Consider the following 26,997-nt stretch of genomic DNA (forward strand, 5'->3'; position numbering starts at 1 on the left):
AGAAATACAAATGATTGCAAGAAGTTAGTATGAACAACTATATGACAAAAATTTGGAAAACCTGGTTGCAATGGATAAATTCTAAAACATCATCTTCCAAAACTGAGTCTACAAGAAACAGAAAGCCTGAACAGTCTGATAACAGCTGGTGAAATTAAAGCAGTAATAAAAAACAAAACAAAACAAAAAAAACCAGAAACAAAAAACCTCCTGGCACACAAAAACCAGGACCAAACAATTTCACAGGAGAATTTTACAAAAAAATTAAGGGAAAGCTAACCACTATCTTTCTCAAACTATTCTAAAAGATCCAAGAAGAGGGAAGACTCCCAAACTATTTTCATGAGACCAGCATCATCCTAATCCTCAAAAAAAGATAAAGATAAAACAAAGAAAGGAACATACAGACCAATATTGTTGATGAACATAGATGCTAAAATCTTCAATAAAATATTGGTAAACTGCATCCAGGAAGCATTAAAAATATCATACACCATGATAAAGTGGGATACATCTCAGGGCTGCAAGGATGGTTCAATACTCACAAATAAATAAATATAATATAGCAAATAAACAAAAGAAAAGACAGAAATCACATGATCATATCAATAGATGTAGAAAAGGCATTTAATAAGGTACAGCATTAATCTATGATAAAAACACTCAGCAAAGTGAGAATAGAGGGATCATGCCTCAATATAATAAAGGCCATATATGAGAAAGCTACAGTCAACATCACAATCAATGGGTAAAACCTAAACACTTTTCCTCATAAGATCACGAACAAGAAAAGGGTGCCTGCTTTCACCACTTCTCTTTGATATAGTATTGGAATTCCTAGCCAAAGTGATCAGACAAGAAACAGAAATGAAAGGTATCCAAACTGAAAAGGAGGAAGTAAAGCTGCCACTAGTTGCAAATAACATGGTAGCATACAAAGAAAACAATATAGACTCTTCCAGAAAATCACTCAATCTAATAAATGAATTTATTAAAATGGAAGGAGACAAAGTCAATATTCAAAATTTAAAGGGATTTTTCTATACCAACAATTAAATATCAGATTCAGAAATCAGGAAAAAATCCTCTTTACTGTAGCAATAAGATAAATAAAGTGCCTAGGAATAAACCTAACCAAGGAAATAAAAAAACTGTACTCAGAAAACTACAAAACACTGAAGAAAGAAATTAAGGAAGACACAAATAAAAGGAAGCATATACCGTGTTTATGGATTGGAAGAATTAACATCATTAAAATGCCCATATAACCAAAAGCATTATAGATTCAATGCAATCCCTTTTAAAATACCAATGAAATATTTCACTGATATAAAACAAACATTTCAAAAATTTATATGGAATATAAATGACCCCAAATAACTGCAGTAATTTTTAGAAAGAAGAACAAACTAAGAGAGATCATGATACCTGACATCAAACTATATTACAAGGCCACATCAAAACAGCCTGGTACTGGCATAAGAACAGAAACATAGATAATGGAACAGAATAGAGAGCCCAGAAATAAATCCATGTCTCTATGGTAAATTAATATTTGTCGAACAAGACAGGAGCATAAAATGGAATAAAAATAGCCTCTTCAACAAATGGTGTTAGGATATCTGGACAGCCACATGCAAAAAAATGAAAATAGACCACCAAATCACACCATACACCAAAATAAATATATGGATAAAAGACTTAAATATAAGTTGTGGCAACATAAAAGTCCTAGAGGAAAACATAGGCAGGAAAATTTCAGATATCCCACATAATATTTTCACCAATATGTCCCCCAGAGCATGGGTCATAAAGGAAAGAATAAACAAATGGGACTACATCAAATGAAAAGCTTCTGCATGGCTAAAGAAAACATCAGCAAAATGAAAAGGGGAACCAACCATATAGGAAAATATTCCTCACATTTTCCAATGATTCCTCACACAAGCATATGATCTCCAAAATAGATAAAGAAGTCACGCAGCTCCACACCAGGAAGACAAACAATCCAATTAAAACATTGGCACCTTGGCTGATGTGATTCAGTGGCTTGAGCGCTGTCCTGTGAATCAAAGGGTCACTGGTTCAATTCCCAATCAGGGCATATTCCTAGGTTGTGGGCCAGGTCCCTACTAGTGGGCATGCCAAGAGGCTACCATACACTGATGTTTCTCTTCCTCTTTTTCTCCCTCCCTTCTCCTCTCTCTAAAAAATAATAAATAAATAAAATCTTAAAAAATAATGGGCAAAGGACCTGAATAGACACTTCTCAGAGGAGGACATACTGAGGACTCATAGACATATGAAAAGATGCTCAACATCATTAGCCATAAGAGAGCTGCAAATTAAAACCATAATGACCTACTTCTCATCATTCAGAATGGCCATCACAAACAAATCAACAAACAACAAGTGCTGGTGAGAATGTGGAGAAAAGTAAACCCTAGTCCAGTGTTGGTGGGAATGCAGACTCATGCAGCCCCTGTAGAAGACAGTATGGAATTTCCTCAAAAAACTAAAAATGGAACTGCCTTTTGACCTAGCAATTCCACTGCTGAGATTATACCACAGGGATCCTGAAACTCCAAATCAAATGACCTATGCACTCCAATATTCATAGAATCATTCTTTATAATAGCCAAGTTCTAGAAATAGCCTAAATACCCATCAGTAAATGGGTGGAACAAAAAACTATTGGTACATTTACATAATGGAATACTCTACAGCAGTAAGAAAGAACTCCTATGCTTGCTGACAACTTCAATGGAACTAGAGTATTATGCTAAGTGAAATAGGCCAGGCTGTGAAAGACAAATACCATATGATTTTACATATAGGTGGAAGCTAATAAACAAAACAAAGTGAGCAAAATGGAATCAGAGACATGGAAATAAAGAGCAAACTGATAGTGACCATAGGGGAAGGAAGAGGGGGATTAAGGAGGAAAGAAGGGGAAGGGTCAAATCAAGGAAAAGGTAAAAAGACCCATGGACAAGGACAATGGGGATGAGGAATAAATGTGGGGAGTGGGAAGGGCAGAGGAGAACAAAAGGGGAGAAATGGTGACAACTGTAATTGAACAACAACAACAACAAAAAAACTGTTCTAAAGAATGAAGACACTTCTAATATTAAATACTATAATAAATGTATGTTAAACATATATTTAATAAATATTAAAGAACACAGGTATGATCATTATTTTCCAGTTATTCCAGTGCAGGGTTATTGGTGGCCAGAGCTCATCCCAGCATTTCAGGTTGCAAGTCAGGGATCAGCTCTGAACAGGATGCTATTCCATCACAGACTACACTGACAATGGAACAATTAAGACACGCCAGTGAATTTAATCTGCATATTTTGGCGATGTGGGAGAAAACCAAAGTACTCAGAGAAAACATATGCAGACAGAGGGAGAATGTGCAAATTCCACACAGGGAGTGGCCTTAGCTAGGAGACTCATGGAAAGTCTATGTTGATTCCATTTTTTTCCTATGGTGGGTAATACTTTCTTGTTTCTTTTCATTTCTTAAGATTTTTAATAACTAGGTTCTTTAAATAATATAACATGATATAATTATGTGTTATATAATACAATGTAATGTAATATATAATATATGATAAATAAGTTAGTATATAATAGAATATAATAAAATAGACGAGCACTTCAGATCCAATTTCCACTTCAGGATTTTTTGTTGTGTCTGTTTATTGTTTTTGTTGTCATTGCTATTTTTATTTGTTCAGAGACTTTTCTGAGTAGTTCTGTAAAGTTTGTATTCTTTGTTCTTTGTAGTTCTTGACAAGTTTGGTTAGTTTAGGGGTTATTTTTATTTGGTGAGTGAACAGAAATTTTATCAAATCTCAGGAACCAACAAGCTTCTCAGGTTTTGCTGATCATGTGTATGACTGTGTTTGTATGTACTGGGGCATGCCTAAAACAGCCAGGTAGTTTGAAATCTGCCCTGCCTTTATTTCCTGCTTTTGCAGAGACTCAAGATAAGCCAGGGGTGAAAACGTAGGTCCTTCTTAGGTCTTTCTGAGTATGTGCACAACCCTGCACGTAGGTGTGACATTCTAAGGTATAACATTGTAGATTTCCCAAAGAATTTTTCTGAGTTTTATAAAGTTCCAGTTGACATTTAGCTGCCCAATTTTCCTTTAAATGTTTTTGGTAAACTTACTGTTTGTTCCAAATGTTATCACCTCCTCAGGCAACTGGAATTTTGAATATTTGCTAGTGATTCTATTTGCTAATTTTCTCTGCAGAATATGTTATTCAGACTAAGTGAGTTCTGAGTCAGATAAAACAAAGACAAATATTTGTGAATGGGGTATTCCAGTGAAATCCCAGAAAGGTCAAATAATAATAATTCCCTGGTAATGGAATTTTAAAAGAGCTAAAACTTGTTTTGACCCATACAGTAACTAGTGGGCTGCTGATTTTCACTGTGCTTATGTTACATGAGAAACTACCAGAAACTCAGGTCTTCTCACTCATGCAGTAAAGAATTACAGATCAGCAAGTCCATTAGTGTGCAAGCAGGATTTATTGGTGTTATGTTCTCATGGAAGAGAATGGGCCTTGCCAAGGTGATACAGAAAGGCGAGAGTAAGGGTGATAAGGGCTGGGGGTTGGCAAGAGCAAGAGAGGAGTTCTTTTACAGAAACAACCCCCACCAGTGGTCTTTTTGTTCTATGATTTTTTTTGCCCACTCCTGGTAGGAATTGTGGCTCTCAATGCCAGAGTCTAGTCAAAAGAAGATGAATTATTTAACTATAAATTTTACAGGTTTAGAATAATGGTGGAATTCTACCATTAAATCTTACTCTCTTTAGAAACAAAGGTACACCCACAAACACACAGTCCTGCCCCGTCCTATTTTGCCTAGTCAGACCAGACTCAGAGAAAGTTAGGCAGGAGTATGGCCTTCCAGAAGGAAAAAATAAAACAGAAGACCACAGATCACTTCTGGTTCCTCCCAGTAATCCGTGATTGGCTAGGCAGGTCTCCCAAAGTTCCCAGAACCATAAGCTATGGTGCTTCAATCACCAGTTCTTTCTTTTTTAAAAAATTATTTATTTATTTATTTATTTATTTATTTATTTATTTATTTATTTTTTATTGTTCAAATACATTTATCTCCATTTTCCCACCACCACTTGCCACTGCCCCACCCTGAATCCTTCCCCACTTTGGCTTTGTCCATTGGTCTTTTATAAATGTTCCCTGATTTGACCCTTCCTTATCTTTTCCCCATTACCCCCTTTCTCCTTCTCTCTCCTTACTGTGGGTTTGTTTTTTCTTTCAATGCTGCAGGTTATATTATTCTTGCTTGTTTGTTTTGTTGATTAGGTTCCACTTATAGGTAAGATCATACGGTATTTGTCTTTCACTCCTTGGCTTATTTCACCTAGCATAATGATGTCCAGGTCCATCCATGCTGTTGGGAAGTGTAGTAGCTCTTTCTTTGTTTCTGCTGAGTAGTATTCCATTGTGTAAATGTACCATAGTTTTTTGATCCACTCATATATTGATGGGCACATAAGTTGCTTCCAGCACTTGACTATTGTAAATTGTGCTGCTATGAAAATTTGGATGCATAGGTTCTTTTGATTTGGTGTTTCAGGATTCTTAGGGTATAATCCATCATTGGAATTGCTCAGTCAAAAGATAGTTCCATTTTTAGCTTTTTGAGGAAATTCTAAACTGTTTTCTGCAGTGGCTGTACCAGTTTGCATTCCCACCAACAATGGACTAGGGTCCCATTTTCTCCAAACCTTGCCAGCACTTGTTGTTTGTTGATTTGCTTATGATGGCCATTCTGCCTGGTGTGAAGTGATATCTCATTGTGGTTTTAGTTCGTATTTCTCTGATGACTAGTGATGATGAGCATCCTTTCATATGTCTCTGGGCCCTGTTTTTTTTTAAATTTTATTTAAATTTATTTTTTCAAATACATTTGTCTCTGCCTACCCCCCACCACTTTCCCTTGCCCCCTCCCTCCTACCCTCCCTCAGCTCTTCCCCTTTGGTTCTGTCCATGAGTCCTTGCTATATGTTCCTTGACTTTCCCCTTCCCTTCCTTTTCCCCACCCTGCCTCCCTCCTTCCCTCTTGTTTATGTGCTCCTTGGAGCAGTGTCTGTTCAAGTCCTTTGCTCATTTTTTAATTGAATTGTTTGTTTTCCTTGTGTGGAAATATGTGAGTTCTCTGTTTATTTTGGAGATCAAACCCTTATCTGAGGTATCATTAGAAAATATGTTTCCCATACAGTTGGTTTCCTTTTCATTTTGTTGACGTTTTTTAGTCATGCAGAAGCTTCATATTTTGATGAAATCCCATTTCTTTATTCTTTTCTTTGTGTCTCTTGCTCTAGGGGACATATTTGTGAAAATATTGCTGCATGGGATATCTGAGTTTCCTGATCATGTTCTTCTCTAGGACTTTCATGATGTTGCGACTTATATTTAAGTCCTTCATCCATCTTGAGTTTATTTTTGTGTATGGTGTAAGTTGGTGGTTGGACTTCAATTACTTGAAAGTACCTGTCCAGTTCCCCCAACACCATTTGGGGAAGAGGTTATTGTTTCTCCATTTTAAGCTTCTTCCCCCTTTGTTGAATATACATTGACCATGGAGACATGGGTTTATTTCTGGGCTCTCTCTTCTGTCCCATTGATCTATGTGTCTGTTCTTATGACAGTACCAGACTGTTTTGATTACCATGGCCTTGTAATATAGTTTTATATGAGGAATTCTGATTCCTCCTACTTTGTACATCTTTCTCAAAATTGCTGCAGTAATTGGAGTCATTTATGATTCCATATAAATTTTTGAAATGTTTGTTCTATATCTGTGAAACATGTCATTAGTATTTGAATAGAGATTGTGTTGAATCTATAAATTGTTTTGGCTACTTTGGACATTTTGATGATGTTAATTCTACCAATCGATGAACACACAATATGCTTCCATTTATTTGTGTCTTCTTTAATTCTTTCTTCAGTGTTGTATAGCTTTCTGCACACAGATCTTTTACCTCCTTGGTTAAGTTTATTCATACATACTTTATTTCTCTCGATGCTATTGCAAAGAGGATTTTTTTTCCCTGATTTCTGATTCTGATATTTAATTGTATAAAAATGCCTTCAATTTCTAAATGTTGACTTTGTATCCTGCTGTTTGACCAAGTTCATTTATTAGGTCAAGAATTTTTTTAGTGGAATCTATGGGGTTTTCTATGTACACTGTCATGTCATCTGCAAACAATGACACTTTTAATTCCTCCTTTCCAATTTGCATTACTTTTATTTCTTTTTCTTGCCTGATTGCTGTGGCTAGGACTTCCAATACTATGTTGAATAGAAGTGGTGAAAGTGGATATTCTTGTCTTTTTACCCATCTTAGTGGGAAAGCTTTTAGTTTTTGCCAGTTGCTTATGATGCTGGCTGTAGGTTTTTCATATACGGCCTTTATTCTGTTGAGGTATGATCTCTCTATTCACACTTTGCTGGGTGTTATCATGATAAATAAATGTTGTATCTTATCAGATGCTTTTTCCGCATCTATTCAGATGATCATGTGGTTTTTGTCTTTCCATTTGTTTATGTGATGTATTACATTTCCTGATGTGTGAATATTGAACCATCCTTGCATCCCTGGGATGAATCCCATTTATCATGGTAAATGACCTTTTTAATGCATTACTGGATGTGGTTTGCCAGTATTTTGTTGAGGATTTTAGCATCTATGTTCATCAGCGATATTGGACTGTAGTTTCATTTCTTTGTAGGGTCCTTATCTGGTTTTGGGATCAGGGTGATGCTGGCCTCATAAAAAGAGTTTTGGAGGCTTCCTTTTCCTCAATATTTTAGAATAGTCTGAGAAGGACAGGGGTTAGCTCTTCCTTAAATGTTTTGTAAAATTCTCCTGTGAAGCTGTCCGGCCCTGGGCTTTTGTGTGCTGGGAGTTTCTTGATTACTGCTTCAATTTCCCTAGCTGTTATCAGTCTGTTCAAGCTTTCTGTTTCTTCCTCCTTCAGTGTTGGAAGATTATAGTTCTCTAGAAATTTGTCCATTTCATCAAGCTTTCCAAATTTCTTGGCATAGAATTGTTCATAGTAGTTTCTGACAATCCTTTGTATTTCTGTGGTATCAGTTGTTATTTCTCCTCTTTCATTTCTGATATTATTTATTTGGGTCCTCTCCTTTTTTTCTTAATGAGTCTGCATAAAGGCTCATTAATTTTATTTATCTTTTCAAAGAACCAGCTCCTAGACTGGTTGATCCTCTGAATTGTTCTTTTCGTCTCTATGTCATTCAGTTCTGCTCTAATCTTGACTATTTCCTTCCTTCTACTTGTTCTGGGATTTATTTGTTGTTGTTTCTCCAGCTCTTGAAGTTGTAGTGTGAGGTCTTTTATTTGAAATGTTTCTATATTTTTTAGGTAAGCCTGTATTGCTATGAACTTCCCTCTCCGGACTGCCTTTGCTGTATCCCATAGGTTTTGGACTGTTGTCTGTTCATTTTCATTTGTTTCCAGCATTTTTTTTCTTCTCTTATCTCATTATTGACCCATTCACTGTTCAATAGTCTACTGTTCAGTCTCCATGAGGTTGCAAGTTTTTGAAGTTTCACTTTGAGGTTGATTTCCAGTTTCAAGCCCTTGTGGTCCGAGAAAAAGTTTGGTATTATTTCAATTTTCCTGAATTTTCTGAGGCTGGCTTTGTGTCCTATCATTTGGTCTATCTTTGAAAAACTTCATGAGTGTTTGAAAAGAATGCGTAATTTTCTTCTTTGGGATGTAAGGTTCTATATATGTCAGTTACGTCTATTTGATTCAGTGCATCATTCAGCTCCACAGTATCCTTATTGATGTTCTGTTTGGAAGATCTGTCCATTTTTGACCGTGGGGTGTTGAAATCCCCTACTATCAGTGTGTTGCTGTCTGTATCTTTTTTGAAGTCATCCAAGATTTTCCTTATATACTTGGGTGCCCCTATGTTGGGCGCATATAAGTTTACAATGTTGATGTCTTCTTGATAGAGTCTTCCTTTATATATTATAACGTGCCCCTCTTGGTCTCTTTTTATGATCTTTGTTATGAAATCTATTTTTTCTGATGTAAATATCGCAACTCCTGCCTTCTTCTTTTGCCCATTTTCTTGGAATATTTTTTCCATCCCTTCACTTTCAATCTGTGTAGGTCTTTGGCTCTGAGGTGGGTCCCTTGTAGGCAGCATATGTGTGGGTCATGTTTGCTTATCCATTCAGCTACCCTATGTCTTTTGATTGGGGCATTTAGTCCATTTACATTGAGAGTTATTACTGATAGAAAACTATTCATTTTTTCTCTTTGTACCTGTGTTTTTCTCTTTCTCACTCTTTTCCTTCGTCTTCTTACACCAGTCCCTTTATCATATCTTGGAGTGCTGGTTTGGGAGAGATGTATTCTTTTAGCTTTCTTTTGTCTGGGAAACTTCTTATTTCCCCTTCTATTTTAATTGAGAGCCATGCTGGGTAGAGCAGCCTTGGTTTTAGGCCCTTGCTTTTCATGACTTGGAATATTTGTTGCCATTCCCTTCTGGCTTGTAGTGTTTCTGTTGAGAAGTCAGCTCCTAGACATATCGGGGCCCCCTTGTATGTTACTTTCTCCTTCTCCCTTGCTACCTTGAGGATTCTCTTTGTCTTTGATAGTTGTCATTTTAATGATGATGTGTCTTGGAGTGAACCTTCTTGGGTCCCTCTTGAGTGGGGCCCTCTTTGCCTTCTGGGTTCATGAGACCTTTTTCTCTTCAATTTGGGGAAATTTTCCATCATTTCTTTTTTGAAGAGGTTCTCTATCCCTTGCTTCTCTTCTTCTCCTTCTGGTATCCCTATTATATGGATATTATTGCATTTCAGGTTGTCCTGCATTTCCCTAAATGCCTCTTCATTCTTTTTGAGTCTTTTTTCCATTTCTTGTGCTTTCTGGGAGCTTTTTTCTACCTTATCCTCCATCTCACTGATTCGATCCTTGGCTTCATCCAGTCTGCTTTGGATTCCCTCTACTTTATTCTTCAAGTCAGAAATGGTATTCTTCATATCCTCTTGTGTCTTCTTGATAGTTTCTATGTCCTTTTCCAGGTTGATAGAGTTTGCTGTAAGATCCTGATAGTTTCTCTGCAGTTTCTCCTAGTTATCTTTGAGGTGGCTGAGCTCATTGAGCTTCCTTAGAACCATTGTTTTGAATTCAATATCTGATAGTTCCCTTGCCTCTATTTCATTTAGCTCTCTCTGTGGGGAGTCCCCTTTTCCACCTATTTGGGGGGAACTTCTTTTTCTTCCCATTTTTGTGGGAGTCTGTTAAGTTCTTTATTTATTTATTTTTGCTTCTGCTTCATTTGGGCTATCTAGATTTCCTAACTTTGTGAATTAATCTTCTATGGTAGTAGGCAGGTCTTTTTATTTATTTATTTGTTTGGTTGGTTGTTTGTTTATTTATTTTTCTTTAGTTTTCTTTCTGGGCCTGCCTCTGATGATGTCAGTTGTTGACCTTATATGACCTTAAGTCATTTGTTCGAGTTTCCAGGGTCTATTGTTTGTGTCTGACTCCTGCTTTGGGCAGCTCTGTGACCCCTTCAGCCAGGGATCCACTATTTTTCGGACTGCTCTGCACTCACGGGTCTGCGTTGATTGGTTTACACCTTCCCTCACTGATCTGCGCATTCCCTCGCAGGCCCCATTGGCGCCCACCCTGTGGGAGGCTTTGACAGCCCACGCGAGCCCTCGCCAGCCAGCGCAGGTCCACACAGGCTCGCCAACCCTCACTGGCCACTCAGCTTGAGTGTGTGCGCCTGCACGGGTCTGTCTATTGTGTGCTTTTCAGCTTTTGGCTCTTTGGGGGTGTGGCTTGTTCCTGCAGAATGGAGGCTACATAAAGGAGAAGGAGTCGGGATTCTCCGGTTCCTCCTCCAGTTCTTTCCCCAACGTCTCCGTTTCCAGTCTCTCCTCAGAGGTCTCTGGGCAGCTCTGTGACCTCTTCAGCCAAGGATCCACTATTTGTGCAGACCATGTTGCAATCGCGGGTAGTCTGGTTCCTGCGCGTCCGGCTTCTGCCTCTTTGGGGGCGCGCCCTGCCTGCCCAAAATGGAGACTATGGAATGGGGAGGGAGTCGGGACTCCCAGGTTCCTCCTCCCATTCTTTCCCCAATGCCTCTGTCTCCAGTCTCTCCTCAAGACTCTCTATGCAGCTGCGTGACCCCTTTCACCAGGGATCGTCTATTTCTTCCAGCTTGTCTGCACTTAGCTCCCCATCTCACATGTGCACAAGCTGTGTGCCGAGCACACAAAAGGCTGGTTAATTGATTCCCTTATGCCTGAGCGGGATGGTAGCTGAGGAGTGGGAGGTGAGTTATCACTGGGAATCTGCTGGACGCCGTCTCAGTTCTCTTCACAAAGTTTTCCTCACCAATCTTTTCCCAGGCACCAGCGCACTCTGCCACTGCCTCTCCCAGAGATCAAGGAGGGCGGCTGCCACTGCAATTTTTGCGTTGGCCCTTTAAATGTCTCTTTGCATCCCAAGACACCTGTCTCTGGCAGAGAGCGCCCCTAAGCTTTTAGGGGTTGTGTTTTGTCTGTATTTTCTTGGTTTTAGCTGCTGTAGTTTAGAGGTCCCTGTTTATGATTCAGACCCCGTTCTTCTCAGGGGGAACTAACTGGCCGTTTCAATGTCCCTCTGGTGCTAGTGCCCGTGGGCACCCAGCCCACCCTCTTGAGCCTCCACCGCACTTCTCACCCCTTGGGATGTGTGAGAGTTGAATCCACTGTCTGTCCGCGGCTCCAAGGCTCCTCTCCCAATATAGTTCCATTGTTTTCCAGGTGATTTCTCCACTATTTAGTCACAATTCCAGTTTGGTCTTGGGAGGTCAGCGTGACTCCCATTCACTCCTCCGCCATCTTCCTCCTCTTTTATTTTATTTTTATTTTATTCAAAATTTGAGTTCATTATTGTTAGAGATATTTGAACTTTATGTGTTAAAATATGTCATAATTAATATCCCTAATAATATCAGTTGTCTTCTGATGTAATTTATGGTTTTATCACACTTTCCTTTTAAATAAACTTTATTTTAGAATAGTTTTTATCTTTCAAGACCTTTGCCTAAACAATATAGAGAGTTCCAGTATATTCCTCATCATATATTCCCTATTGTTTACATCTTACTTTACTGTAGTACCTTTGTCAAAATTAAAGGGATGGTGGTACATGATTCTTAACTAAACCATGATTTATTTGGATTTTGCTAATTTTTCTCTAATCATCTCTTTCTATTCCATAATTCCATCCAAGATACCACATTCCATATTGGTTGATCATCCATATAGAATTAGGGTCAGTGTTATAGAATCCCCATTCACGAGGCTCTTCATAGTCTCATTCTATGTAATGAGGTTTGAATTCTGACAAGTTCAGGTAGGGGATTAAATCCCCAAGGGGTGGCAGCCCTGTGGCAGCTTGTCTTGCTGCTTTATAAGCAGTTTGGTTTCCTTGGCTTGTTTGGGACCATTCTTCTGGTGTTTTGGGGAATGCATTATGCAAACTGGTTCTGTAGTTTCAGTGACTGTAGCAACTGTAAGTTTTCTTTTGCATGTTTGATGTTCTTATCCCCTGAGTTTAAGAGCCCTCTTTTATTTCCATATTGCCACATCAGCATAGACTACCATAAAGGTATATTTATTGTCAGTAAGGATGTTAACATTCTTTCCCTGGTATAATTGTAATGCTCTGGTGAAAGCTGTCTGTTCAGCATTTTATTCTGAGTTTCCTATGGCAAGGGCTTGGGCTTTATTACCTTGCATATGGTGGCTACCATGTACCCAGTGTGTCTTTGACCATTCTCCATGAAGCTGCTCCCATCTGTATATATTTCCTAGTCAGGTCTGTCAGCAGCTGGTCCAATAGATTTAGTCTACTGGAATAAACTGTCAATTATTTCTAAGCAATCATGTTGGAGGTCTGAGCCTCCCTCTGAGGTTTGGAGCAGTTTAAAGTAGTGGTGGTTTGTAAGGTAATATTTGGCTTGTATAATAAAATGGCTTGATATTTTCTCTTGCACCCTGCTACCAGCCAATACCTTCTTTTCTGCTTTAATAGGAAATGCTTAAGTACCTATTGATTGGTACTTAGATGGCCTGTCAGTAGCTGGTGTGGTACAAATACTGTAGTAGCCTGCCCTAGAGTGAATTTATCTGTTTCCTATAAGATGTCACAGGTAGCTGCTATTGCCTGAAGGCATGGTGTACCATCCTTTTGTCATGTGACCTAGTTTCTTTAGGAGATAGGCTATGGGTTGAGTGGTGTTTCCCACAGTCTGGTTAGTCCCAGAAGTCCAGTTTCTTGCCTTTCATGAATGTATAATTTGAAAAGTTTCTGGGCAATCCTAGTGCAGAAATCAAAACTAGTCTTTTCTTCAAGGTGTCAAATGCCACCTGACAGTCTCTTCTCCATTCATAAAGTTCAGAATTAAGTCCTTTCTAAGTAGCATACAATGGTTTCACTATAAATCCAAGGTTTGGAATCTAAATTCCACAAAATAATCCCTAAGAATCCACAAAGCTGCCTCTAGTTTTCTGGGATTTTTATTGTAACAACAACTTGTTTTCAATCAGTCATTAAGCCTTTAGTGCCTTGTTGCCATTGGAATTTCTGGCCTGCCATCTCCTATTTGCAAATTTGGGTCTTGTGAGGCAATACTTGATACCCACTTTTTGCAAAATGATTCAGGACTGTTATGGTGTTGAACAAACAGTCTTCATAAGTATTGCTGGCTATTAGGCAGTTTTCTATGTATTGTAGAAGAATTCCTAATTTCAATTGAATATCCATTAAATCTTTTGCTAATATTTCCTGAAAAATTGTTGGCGAATTCTGAAAACTTTGTGGCAACAAATGTCCAGCAGTATTGGGAGCATGGATTTAGTTTCTGGAACCTGCCATTCAAAGGCAAATAATAGTTTAGCCTGTTTGTTAATTGGAATGAAGAAAAAAGCATCTTTCTGGTTTCAGGCTGAAAACCATTTACTATCTCCAAGCACCATGATCCACAAAGTACAGTAGTACCTCGGTTCTCAATATTAATTTGTTTCAGAACACATGATGAGTGCCAAAACCTACAAGTGCACTTTATTTTAGTTTAATTTATACTGGTTGTATATTAACCACCCTACCTGGGGTTCCATTGGCCCAAATAGCATGATCAACCTGCTCATAGATTTTGGGTGGGAAGAGTTCAACTCCAGATTCTTCTAGGCAAAGAAAGAGTGCCTGGAGATGGAGAACATGTTCCAAAGGGACGTCTACATATATTTGCTGCTTCTCAGAAGAAAAATTATCTGTGCAGACAATCTACAAATTTAATCTCAGCCCAAAATGGAATGGGGCAGTCTTGCATAAAGAGAAAACTATATATAAGTTTTCTAATCCCCAAGCTTGCATTCTAGAGGTTGGAGTAATGCTTTATTTATTTATTTATTCTTTGGCCACTCCAGTGACCATTACTGAAGCTGAACTTTTTGTCTTTAGCACTGAGTATTTAATTCCTATATCTATGAGGAAGTCAGCTAGCTCATTTCCCACTGTCAGTTGTATCAAGGACTCCTGCGGGGAAATAGTAATAGGTAAGGAGATGCCTATGGGAGCTCCTGGGCCTCTTCATTTACCACCAAATTCATCATTCATCAAATTCTATCCTTTTCATTTTTCTATTTGAGTTTTGGGTGGTCCTTTTTCTAATGACCTTCCTCTTTGCAATAGGAACATTGGTTGGTACTTAGATGGCCTGTCCTCTTTTTTGGGTGTCCCACTTCTCCTTCTAGTTACCCCACATTGTTTCTAAGAAAATGGTGTCCTGCTATAATTTTGTTTCCTTGTCATGGTAAAGGCTATGTCTCCCAGCTGGAAGGCATTTATTTCCAGTGGCCCATCTAAATATTAGAGATTCTTTCTGATTTCTGGAGCACTTTTCCCAATAAAACTCATGTTTACCATCTGGATATTTCTGATGCCTGTGGGTCAGCATCAGTGTGCTTTTGATAGGCTTGATGAATCTTTTCTATTGTAAATATTCAGAATGATTTTTTTTTCATTTAGGCTCTGTTGAATGGCCTCTATCATATTCAGGCTCTTTTGTTTAGGCACCCCTTTCTTAAGCATTTCCTATATGTGTCTTTTTGTAGTAATTCTAGGAAAGCTAGTTTCCCACTATTCAGGTCTCAGTTTGTTTCTGTCAAGTGAGTTACCTGGGCTGGGTTGGGGTCCCGTTGGGATTCTCTTGATGGAAGTGATGAGCCTATTCATTAGCCTTATTTATAACTAGTCCCTGTTCATCAGCCATTAGAAGGATATTATGGAGAGCCTGTACATCTGTCCAGTTTTGATGGTTAGTAGAAAAAATGGAGATGATAAAAGTTGCCATTTTCTGAGGATCCTCCTTATATGAGGCTTGTAATTCTTTCAATTCAGTAAGTCTGAATTGGTAAATGGAGTATGAGCCCAATAGTAGCCAGTGGGCTGGCCTTTCTGGTTTATTCTACCTATAGGGTATTACCTCAAATGGAATGGTCCTGCTCTGGATAAGGATGCTCTCTTGCCAAATTGGGTACCCTGCTGGGTCTTTGAGGGGAATATCACTTATTTATTACACAGAGGTGGAACTGCCACCCCTCTGAGCCCTATTTAAGGGGAATCTAGCAGCAGGGGTGATGGTGAGGGAAAAAGTCCTGCTACTAATCCTGGGTTCAGGACATTAAAAAGATTCATTTACTAATTTTCCTTTACTTTCTTTGTTTTACTATCAAGAAGGTGGTGTGAAGACAGTTCCCTTCTCTGCCTCATTAGGTTGTTCCCTTTCTTTGTTGAATCCTTATTGTTAAAGACATAAACACCTGGACATAAGAAACTTAATCCAATTTCCCTTACTGTTGGCAAAACAATTTCAATTGTGTGATAGTGTAGTAATTTAGGAAACCATTTAGGTGCTATTTTTTTTCCACAGTCTAAAGTAAGCATAGGCTAAGCAGTGTTACAATAGAAAACCAATTCCTTCTTAGTCATTGGATGATAGTTTTACATGGACCAGTCTGCTGAAATTTGATCTAGTGAATTCTCTTCAGGACTTGAAACATGACAACCACTGATTGCATAAAAGTACAAACCCAAGACCATAAGCATAGCACTCCCAGACAAAATGGGAACACATAAACAAACTGGAGTCATAAATCCATTATTTCAAATGAGTGCTCATAAGCAAGTTTTAGTGTCTTCTCTCCTGTCTTCAACCAATACCACAAGTGGTCCTAACTGGACTCAAAAGGCACAAACCCCAAGTGACAGGGGTATCTTTTCATTTGGTACCATAACTAGTCCTAACTAGACCCAAGTGGCACAAAGCCTGAGTGACACAAAGCTCAAGCAGCATCAATAAAGAACCTCCTGGTGTGCACACTGTTTTGACTTACCCAGTCTTGGAATCTGTCTCTTCCGCATACTTATTTCCTTTCACTAGCAAGGCATTTCAGGTGGCTGATGCATAGAGTAGGATGCAGAGAAATTTCCTGAGAAAATTCCTTGGTAGCTGCTGGAAAACCCTCATAGTATCACTCTCCGGGGGCAGCCTGCCACAGGCAGCTAGGACCCCAGATGCTGCCCTCCAGGACTTACTAAGTTCCACACTGTCCCAGTGGAGTCATCAAAATTGTAACCAAACAAAATGAAGCTTTGGCTGCTTCATGACACAAAACCCAAACTTGTGAGGTAGACACTGGTTCAAAAGAAAAGGTTTTATTAATGTGCGGTACAACCTGGGAGAATGGTGGACTTCGTCACAAAGACTATGGCCTCTCTCCTCAAGCCTGCCATTCTTATAGGAATAAAGAGGGAATAACTTTTTTCCTATCCAATTATCTTTCCAGCTTGTGGCATGCTCTGGGCCCTATCCACTTATCTATCTAGCTTTCCATGTGTACCCAGGGCCTATTTATTCTTATCTCTAGCTCTCTGTGTACTCAGTGTAAGAACATTCCGTGACACCAACTTGGCCAATGTGGAGATTCCCTGTGGTTTGATTTACTCTTTACTGTAACAGAGGGATAAGAGGTCCAGGGAGAAATTTGTATTCTTAAATTAGAAGAATATTTTAAAAAATACTTTCAGATTATGAGAATCAAGATGGCAGAGGAGTGAGTGGGGTCACACTGACCTCCTCCAAGGACCAAACAGGAATTACAACTAAATTGGGGAGAAATCACCTGGAACAAACAACTGAACAATAGTGAGAGAGGAAACTTTTAACCTTGGACAGACAGAAAAATCAGCTTTAGTACAACCTAACTGGCAAGGAGTACAGTAGAGACTTGAGAAGGCAGGCGGGGAGCCCATAGGTGGCAGCAACAGAAGTACATTGAAATGACCAATTGGATCCCCCTGAGATGAGCAAGGTCTAAACCATAAGCAGAGATCTCCAGCCTACAGCACTGGAACCCTTATAGTACACAGATAACAGCCAGCTGCAAAAAGCAGCAAGGTTGATCTATGCCAGAGACAGATGTCTGGAGATGCAAAGAGCCATTTAAAGGACCAACACATAAATTTTTGTTTGCAGCCACTTACCCTGGGCTCCAGAGAAGGCAGGGGCAGAGTGGGCTGAAGACACCTGAGGGGAGACTGGGGAAGGAGGTTTCGGGGAGAGAACTGAGAGAGTAGCCAGCAGGATCCTGGTGCTCAGTCATCTTCATTGTGGCAGCAACCGTTTGCTCAGGCAGACCACTCCCCTGGGTGCCAACAGCAGGAGAGGACCAAATAGCCCTGCCCCTAGGAGGTTTTGCCTAGGCCAGGTAGTGCTAAAACCTGACAGCTGAGTACAGATTGGCAGCCACAGATATTATATCCCTGGATAAAGGGGGCACAGAGTGATCTAGAGACACTTGAGGAGAGATGGGAGATGGAGGCTTTGGGAAGAGATGGAGAGAGTAGCTCGCCTAATCCCAGTGCTGACTCCTCCCCCATATAGAAACAGCCATCTGGCTCAAGCTGACCACTCCCCTGAGCGGTGACAGCGTGAGAGGACCCAATAACCTTGCCCCAAGGAGGGACTCTGCCCTGCCCTGTGGTGTCTCTAAGCATGGCTTCTGAGTGTAGTCTGACTAGGTTAACAGCTGAAAGAGACAGCCACAGACAATAATTTCTGGAAGTCTGGAACAGACTGCCTAAGGTCAGACAGGGCCAGCATCTGACATCATCAGAGGCAGATCCAGAAAGAAAAAGAATACAGTGGTTTCCTACCATAGAAGTTCGCACCACAAAGTTAGGAAATCAAGATAGATCAATTTAAGAAGGAGAAGCAAAAAAGAAGAGTCTCACAAATAATGGGAAGACAAAGAAATGCCCTCCACCTGAAGGGAAGGGAGGGATTCCCAGAAAGAGAACTAAATGAAATAGAGGCAAGGGAACTATCAGATATTGAATTCAAAACAACAGTTCTAAGGAAACTCAGTGAGCTCAGAAAGAATTACCAAAAACTACAGGGAAACTACGAGGAACTTACTACAAACTATATCAGCATGAAAAAGGACATAGAAATTATCAATAAGAGACAAGAGGAAATGAAGAATACACTTTCTGAATTGAAGAACACAGTAGAAGAAATCAAAAGCAGCTTAGAAGAAGGTGAGGACCAAATCAGCGAGCTGAAGGACAAGGTAGAAAAAAGCTCCCAGAAAGAGCAAGAAAATGAAAAAACGACTCAAAAAGAATGAAGAGGCATTGAGGGAAATGCAGAACAACCTGAAACGTAATAATATTCATGTAATTGGGATACCAGAAGGAGAAGAGGATGAAGAAGGGATAGAGAACTTGTTTGAAAAAGTAATGATGGAAAACTTCCCAAATTGGAGGAGGGAAAAAGTCACACAAGTCCCAGAAGCACAGAGGGTCCCATTCAAGAGAAACCCAATGAGGCCCACTTGAAGACACATCATCATTAAAATGCCAAATATCAAAGACAAACAGAATCCTAAAGGCAGCAAGGGAGAAAGAGATAGTAACATATAAGGGAGCCCCGATATGCCTAGGAGCTAACTTCTCAACAGAAACCCTGCAAGCCAGAAGAGAATGACAAGAAATATTCCAAGTCATGAAAAGCAAAGGCCTGCAACCAAGACTGCTCTACCCAGCAAGGCTCTCAATTAAAATGGAAGGTGAAATAAAGAGTTTTCCAGACAAAAGAAGGCTAAAAGAATACACCTCCAGCAAACCAGCACTTCAAAATACGCTAAAGGGACTGCTTTAAGATGAAAAAAAAGTTTCTATGAATACCCAGTTCCTTTCAGAGTTACCAATACTTGATATTACCAATATTTTTAATACTCATCAATCTGATTGTGACAATGATGTTCTCTTGTTCCTTTACTATTTGTTGAAACTAAATCTGTCTTAGTATATGTCTTACCTATTTCTATTTTTTTAAAAAAAGCTTTAAATGACTTTTGGGTATTCTTTAACCATTTATTGATTAAAGATTGTAGAACTTTTTTCCCTAAAAAAAAGCAAGAAACATAAAACCTATTAATCATGTTTTAGATGTGTTGCAAATACTTTTCTACTATACCCCTTGTCCTTTAACTTTTTTTATATGTATATTATTGTATAGTTAAATGTTTAATATAGTCATATTGTCAATATTTACTTTCTAGTTTCTGGGTTTGAATATGTTACTTCAGGGTAAGAAAAATATTATTTAGTATTTTTGCCTAAAACTCCTTAGATTTTACATATTGATTTTTAACTCACCTGGATATTTCTTGTATAATGTGTGAAATAGTGTTCTATATTTGTTTTCTTTCAAGTAATAGTGATCCATACACCTTATATGTTCAATAAGCCTTATTTTCCCCATTTATTTGAAATATCAATTTAATCATATATTACATTGTTAGAAATATATACGTTCGTTTCTAGAATGCTCATTTTATTTCATTGATCTACTTGATTTCTGTGCGGTGTCATGTTTTATTTGCTGAGACTTTAGAATGGATTTACATTTTTTAATACTTTATAATGGATCTTGACATTAAAAAATAAATAAATAAAATCAATTTGCAAGAAAAAAAGAAAAGAAAAGAAAGAAAGAAAGAAAGAAAGAAAGAAAGAAAGAAAGAAAGAAAGAAAGAAAGAAAGAAAGAAAGAAAAAGAAAGAAAGACTCCTACCTTTTGTGACAACATGGATGGAACTGGAGAATATTATGCTAGGTGAAATAAGCATCAGTGAAAGACAAATACCACATGATCTCACCTATAAGTGAAATCTATTCAACAAAATAACTGAATGAACAAAATAACCACAGGCATGGAAACATGGAGCAGACTGAAAGTGACCAGAGGGGATGGGGAAGGAGGGCAATGGTGGAAAGAAGAAGTAACTAAACAAAGAACATGTATGAATGAACCATGGTCATGGACAACAGAACGGAAACTGACTGTGGGAAAGAGAGGTGAGGTGAGATGGGTGGAAGAGGACAAAGGGGGAAAAACTGAGACAACTGTAATAGAATAAACATGATTTTAAAAAATAAAAATACTTTCAGATATGTAATTAGTTTAGCTGTAACTGACAATTCCTTGAATAAATTATTTCTTTTAAACTCAGAATTTTCTTTTACTATCAATAAATAGTGCCTTCTTCTACCCAATATAACCTCTTTATACAAAAATTATATTATTTTTAAAAGGTGCTGCATTTTTCTAGCTTAAATTTTAGAATCTAGTTTTTCATTGGAGTAGAGGTTTTCATTTATTATGTATTTCAGAGGGGTGGGTCTATTTAAGAGGTCCCTCAGTGACTTGGTCATAATTGCGTGAAATATTTTTACAGAATCTGATCCAGGCTAAGTTTGACAATACTGTGAAATACAGAAAAGTTTGTCTTGATCTAAATAGTTGACAGTCTATAAAAATCATGCAGCTTTCAAAAAGTTAATGCCAGATTTTATAACTTTGTGGATTTTTATGACTCAGACATTTATGGTGTGCCAAGTCAAAAGAGCAGCCAAGAATTTCAGCAGGCCTTTGATGAACACTTGTCTAGGATACATAATTTTTCTAGGCTTTCAGCCCCTCTGAGAAAAAAATTTTAAGGGCCTTTGCAATTCACCTTTCATTTTAAACTTAAGTTGTCAGAATAAATGACATAACATGTTTTGCCATGTATAATGCACACCCACACTTTTGACCCAAACTTTCAGGAAAAAATATTTCATTTTAATTTTTTTAAATATAACCTTCATTATACTTTTTCCATTACCATTTAGCCCCTTATGCCCCCTCCTCCCAGCAATCACCAAACTGTTGTCCATGTCCATAAGTCCATTTACCTTTTGCTCAATCCCTCCACCACCTAACCTCCCACCCCCACTAGCTGCCATCTCTTTTCCACCTATAAATCTGTCTCTGTTTTGCTTGTTCAGTTTGTTCATTAGATTCCACAAATCAATGAAGTTATATGGTATTTGTCTTTCTCTGACAGGCTTATTTCACTTAGCATAATGTTTTCCAAATCCATTCATACTGTTTCAAAAGGTAAATTTTTCTTCTTTTTCATATCCAAGTAGAATTCCACCGTGTAAATGCCCCATAGATATTTTATCAACTCATCAATTGATGGACACGGGCTGCTTTCATATCTTAGTGATTATAAATAATGCTGCAATGAACATAGGAGTGCTTATATTCTTTTGAATTACCGTTTTGGGTTCCTTTGGATAAATTCCCAGGAGTGAGGTTGCTGGGTCAAAAAGCAGATCAATTTTTAATTTTTTGAGATATCTCCATACTGATTTCCACAATGGCTGCATCAATGTATATTTGCACCGACAGTGCAAAAGTGTTCCCTTTTCTCCACATCCTCTCCAGCACATGTAGTTTCTTGATTTATTCATGATAGTTATTCTGATAGGTGTAAGATGGCATCTCATTGTGGTTTTTATTTTCATTTCTCTGATGATTAGTGATGTTGAACATCTTTTCATGTGTCTATTGGCCATCTACATGTCCTCTTTGCAGAAGTGTCTATTCAGGTCATTTGTCCATTTTTAATAGGGTTGTTTGTTTCTTTTGGTGTTGAGTTTTGTAAGTACTTTATATATTTTGGATATTAACCCCTTATCAGATGTATCAGCAAATATGTTCTCTCATTCTGTGGGTTGTCTTTTTATTTTGTTAATGATTTCCTTTGCTGTGCAAAAACTTTTTAGTTTCATGTAGCCCTATTTGTTTATTTTTTTTCTTTTGTTTCCCTTGCTTGGGGAGACATATCCAATAAAAAAAAAAAATTTGGACAATGTCCAAGATTTTTCTGCCTATGTTTTCTTATAGGATTTTTATGGTTTTGGGTCTAACATTTGAGCCTTTGATCCGTTTTGATTTTATTCTTGTGTGTGGTATAAGAAGTGGTCTAGTTTCATTTTTCTGCATGTATCTGTCCAATATTCCCAACACCATTTATTCAATAAACTATCTTTAGCTCATTGTATGTGCTTACTTTCTCTTTTAAGTACTGATTGACTATAAAGGTGTGGATTTATTTCTGAGCTATTTTGCTCCATGTTCTATGTGTCTGTTGTTATGCCAGTACCAGGCTGTTTTCATTACTATGGCCTTGTAGTATAGTTTTATATTAGGTAGCATGATTTCTCCAACCTTGCTCTTTTTCAGGATCATTGCTGCTATGTGGGGCCTTTTGTGTTTCCATATAAATTTTTGAAGTATTTGTTTTAGTTCTGTAAAATATGTCATTGAAATCTTGATAGGAATTTTGTTGAATCTGTAGATTGCTTTGGGTAGTATGCACATTTTAATGACATTAATTTCTCCTATCCATGAACATGGTATGTGCTTCCACTTATATGTATCTTCTTCAATTTATTTCTTCAGTGTCTTATAAGTTCCTGAGTATAGGTCTTTTATATCCTTGGTTAGGTTTATTCCTAGGTCCTTTATTATTTTTGAAACAATTGTGAATGGGACTGTTTTCTTAATTTCCCTTTCTGTTAGCTCATTATTGAAATAGAAAAATGTAACTACTTTCTTTATATTAATTTTGTATCCTGCTACATTGCTGAATTCATTTATCAGATCTAGTAGTTTCTTGGTGGAATCTTTGGGGTTCTCTATGTAGAGTATGATATCATCTGCACATAGAGACAGTTTTATTTCTTCCTTTTCAATTTAGATGTCTTTTATTTCTTCTTCTTGTTCGATTGCTGTGGCTAGAACTTCTAATATTATGTTATATAAGAGAGGTGAAAGCAGACATTCTTGTCTTCTTCCCAATCTTAAGGTGAATGCTTGTGTTTTTTGCCTATTGAATATGATGCTGCCGGTGCATTTGTTATACGTGGCCTTTTTCTGTTTAAGTATCTTTCCTCTATTCCCACCTTTCTAAGAGTTTTTATCATAAATGTGTACTAGATTTTATCAAAAGTTCTTTCTGCATCTATTGATAAAATCATGTGGTTTTTATCCTTCATTTTTTTATGTGGTGAATCACATTTATTGATTTGTGAGTGTTGTACCAATCTTGGATTCCTGAAACAAATCCCACTTGATCATGTTGTATGATCTTTTTGATGAATCGCTGTATTCAGTTTGATAATATTTTGTTGAGGATATTAGCATCTGTGTTCATCTGTGATATTATCCTATAATTTTCTTTTTTTGTAGTGTTGTTATCTGGATTTGGAATTAGGATGATGCTACCCTTATAAAATGAGTTTGAGAACCTTCCCTCCTCTTGATTTTTATGAAACAGTTTGAGAAGGAGAGGTGTTAGTTTTTCTTGAAATTTTTGATAAAATTTGCCTTTTAAGCTATCTGGTCCAGAGCTTTTGTTTGTTTGGAGTTTTTTGGTTACTGCTTCAATTTCATTAGGTGTGATTTGTCTATTCAGATTCTCTGATTCTTCCTGATTTAGTTGTATAAGATTGTATATTTGTAGGAATTTGTCCTTTTCACCCAGGTTGTCCAGTTTGTTGGCATATAATTAATTGCTCAAAATGTTTTCTTATCATCCTTTACATTTCTTTGGTGTCAGTTGTTATTTTTCATCTTTTCTTTCTGATTGCATTTATTTGGGTACTTTCTCTGTTTTTCTTGAGGAATCTGATTAAAGGTTTGCCAATTTTCAAAAAACCAGCTCTTGGATTCATTGATCTCTTGTAACATTTTTTTTAGACTCTATTTCAGTTATTTCTGCTCTAATCTTAACTATATCCTACCTTCTACTCACATTGGTCTTACTTATCTTTCCTGTTCAAGTTCTTTTAAATGTGAAGTTAGATTGTTTATTTGAGCTTTTACTTGTTTCTGTTTTTACTTTTTTTTTGTTGTTGTTTTTTTTGTTTTTTGAGATAGGCTTGTAATGCTATGAATTTCCCTCTTAGGATTGCTTTACCAGTGTCACAAATATTTTGGATATTGTGTCCTCATTTTCATTTGTTTCAAGGTATCTTTTGATTTTAAGTATTCTTCTCTGGTCTCTTTGTTGTCCCATTCATTGTTTCATAACATGTTGTTTAGCTTCCATGTCTTTGTGTGTTTTTCAGTGTTCTTTTTGATTTCTGGTTTAATAGCATAGTGATCAGACAAGATGCTTCAATGATTTCAATCTTCTTAAATTTATTGAGACTTGTTTCATGTTCTAGCATGTGTTCTATCTAGACAATAATCCATGTGCCCTTGTAAAGTATTTATATTCTGCTACTTTGGGGTGAAATGTTCTGAAGGTATAATTAAATCCATTTGACCAAGTGTGTCATATAATGCCACTGTCTCCTTGTTGATTTTCTGCCTGGAAGACCTAACCATTGAAGTGAATAGAGTGTTAAAATCCCCAATTACGACTGCATTTTTTTCAATCTCTCGTTTTATGTCCATCAAGATTTGCTTCGCATATTGAGGTGCTCCAGTATTGGGTGCGTAAATATTTACTAGAGTTATATCCGCTTGTTGGATTGTTCCCTTTAGCATTACTTAGTGTCCTTTGTCTATTACTATAACTTTGGTTTTAAAGTCTGTTTTGTCAGATATAAATACTGCTACCACAGCTTTTTTTCTTTCTTTTCAGTTTACATGAACTATCTTTTCCAAACCCTTTACTTTTAGTCTGTATATATCTTTCAATCTGAAATGAGTCTCTTGGAAACAGCATATATATGGGTCTTATAGTCTTATTTATTCAGCTACCCTATGTCTTTTGGTTGGAGCATTTAAGCCACTTACATTTAAGATGATCATTGATAGATACATATGGAGTGCCATTTTATTGTTAGACTGTTTTCCTGTTTCTTTTTCTTTTTCTTCTTAAAAAGAGCCCTTTAACATTTGTTGCAGTATTGGTTTGATGTTAGCAAACTCCTTTAGCTTTCTCTTATCTGGGAAGCTCCTTATTTCTCCTTTGATTTTAAATGATGGCCTTGTTGGGTAAAGTAACCTTGACTGTAGGACCTTGCTTTTCACCACCTTGAATATTTCACATCACCCCCTTCTGGCCTAAAATGTTTCTGATGAATAATCTGATGATTATCTAATTGGTAATCCCTTGTAGGTAACTACCTGCTTTTCTCTTGTTGCTCTTAGGATTCTCTCCCTATTTTTAAGCCTTGTCATTTTAATTACGAGATATCTAGATGTAGACCTCTTTGGGTTCAACTTGTTTGGACTCTCTGAGTTTCTTGGACTTGTGTGACTTTTTTCCTTCACCAGATTATGGGTGTTTTCAGGCATTATTTCTTCAAATAGGTTCTCAATCTCTTGCTCACACTACTCTCCTGGTATTCCCACGATAGGGATGCTGTTATGCTTCATGTTGTCCAAGATTTTTCTTAAGCTCTGCTCATTTTTTAAAATGTTTTTTTTCTTTTTGCTGTTTTGCCTAGGTGTGTTTTTCTACCTTGTCTTCCAAAATACTGATTCGATCCTGTGCTTCATCTAACTTACTGTTTATTCCTTCCAGTGTACTACTTATCTCAGATATTACATTCTTTCTTTCTTACTGATCCTTTTTTATGTATTTTTTCATGCTGTTTAATATCCTTATAATCATTACCCTAAGCTCTCTATCTGATAAATTGCTTACTTACATTTCATATAGATCTTCTAGAAAATTCTTTTGTTCTTTCATTTGGAGTCCACCTTAGTTGTTACACTAATCAGCCATTAAGCTGATAGTTTTGTTAACCTAATCAATCAGTACTCGGGTGGCACATAGTAATTCCTGTAGGTGATACTATTGCTATAGCTTCCCCTCAGGCTGATGCCATTCAGAGAGGAATCCTCTGCCTGAAAGAGATGCCTTCTGTAGTATGGAGAATGACTCAGTACATGGATCCTGGTTGTGTTCCCTCATTTCTCTCCCCAGTGCCACCGACCCCAGACTTTCCTCAAGTGTCTCTAGTCCACTTTGACCTCCTTTTGTCAGTACCCAGGGTAAATGGTTGCAAATAAAATTTTGTGCTTTGGCCCGTTAAAAGGTTCTCTGCATCTTCAGTCATCTCTCCCTGGGCAAAAAGAACCCCTGTTGCTTTTCACAGCTGGCTGTTGTCTGGGTTCCTCTCTGACTCTGGTGCTGTAGGCTGGGGAGACCAACATGTGGATTAGACCTCACAGGTCTCAAGAGGTAACCCTCTGACCTCTGAAATATCTCTCTGATACTTTAGCTGTCACCTGTGGGAGCCCAGCCAGCCCTCTCATGTCTCCTCCACACTTCCTACCAGTTATGTTATGCTGAAGTATTTAATTCTGTCTGTCCATGGTTGTAAGGCTTCTCTCCAACCTTATCGTATTTTTTAATTCAACTTTTTATTTATTTATGTTTAGATACTTATCTTTTGTATTACAAAGGAATTTTAGTATTTATTTTTTAACATATTTTGGTACAAGAATTTTTATGTAACAAATAATTACAAAAC

Source organism: Pteronotus mesoamericanus, unplaced genomic scaffold, assembly GCF_021234165.1.
Source record: "Pteronotus mesoamericanus isolate MK-2021 breed Mesoamerican mustached bat unplaced genomic scaffold, CSHL_Meso_final scaffold_31, whole genome shotgun sequence".
In the NCBI taxonomy this organism is placed as follows: Eukaryota; Metazoa; Chordata; class Mammalia; order Chiroptera; family Mormoopidae; genus Pteronotus; species Pteronotus mesoamericanus.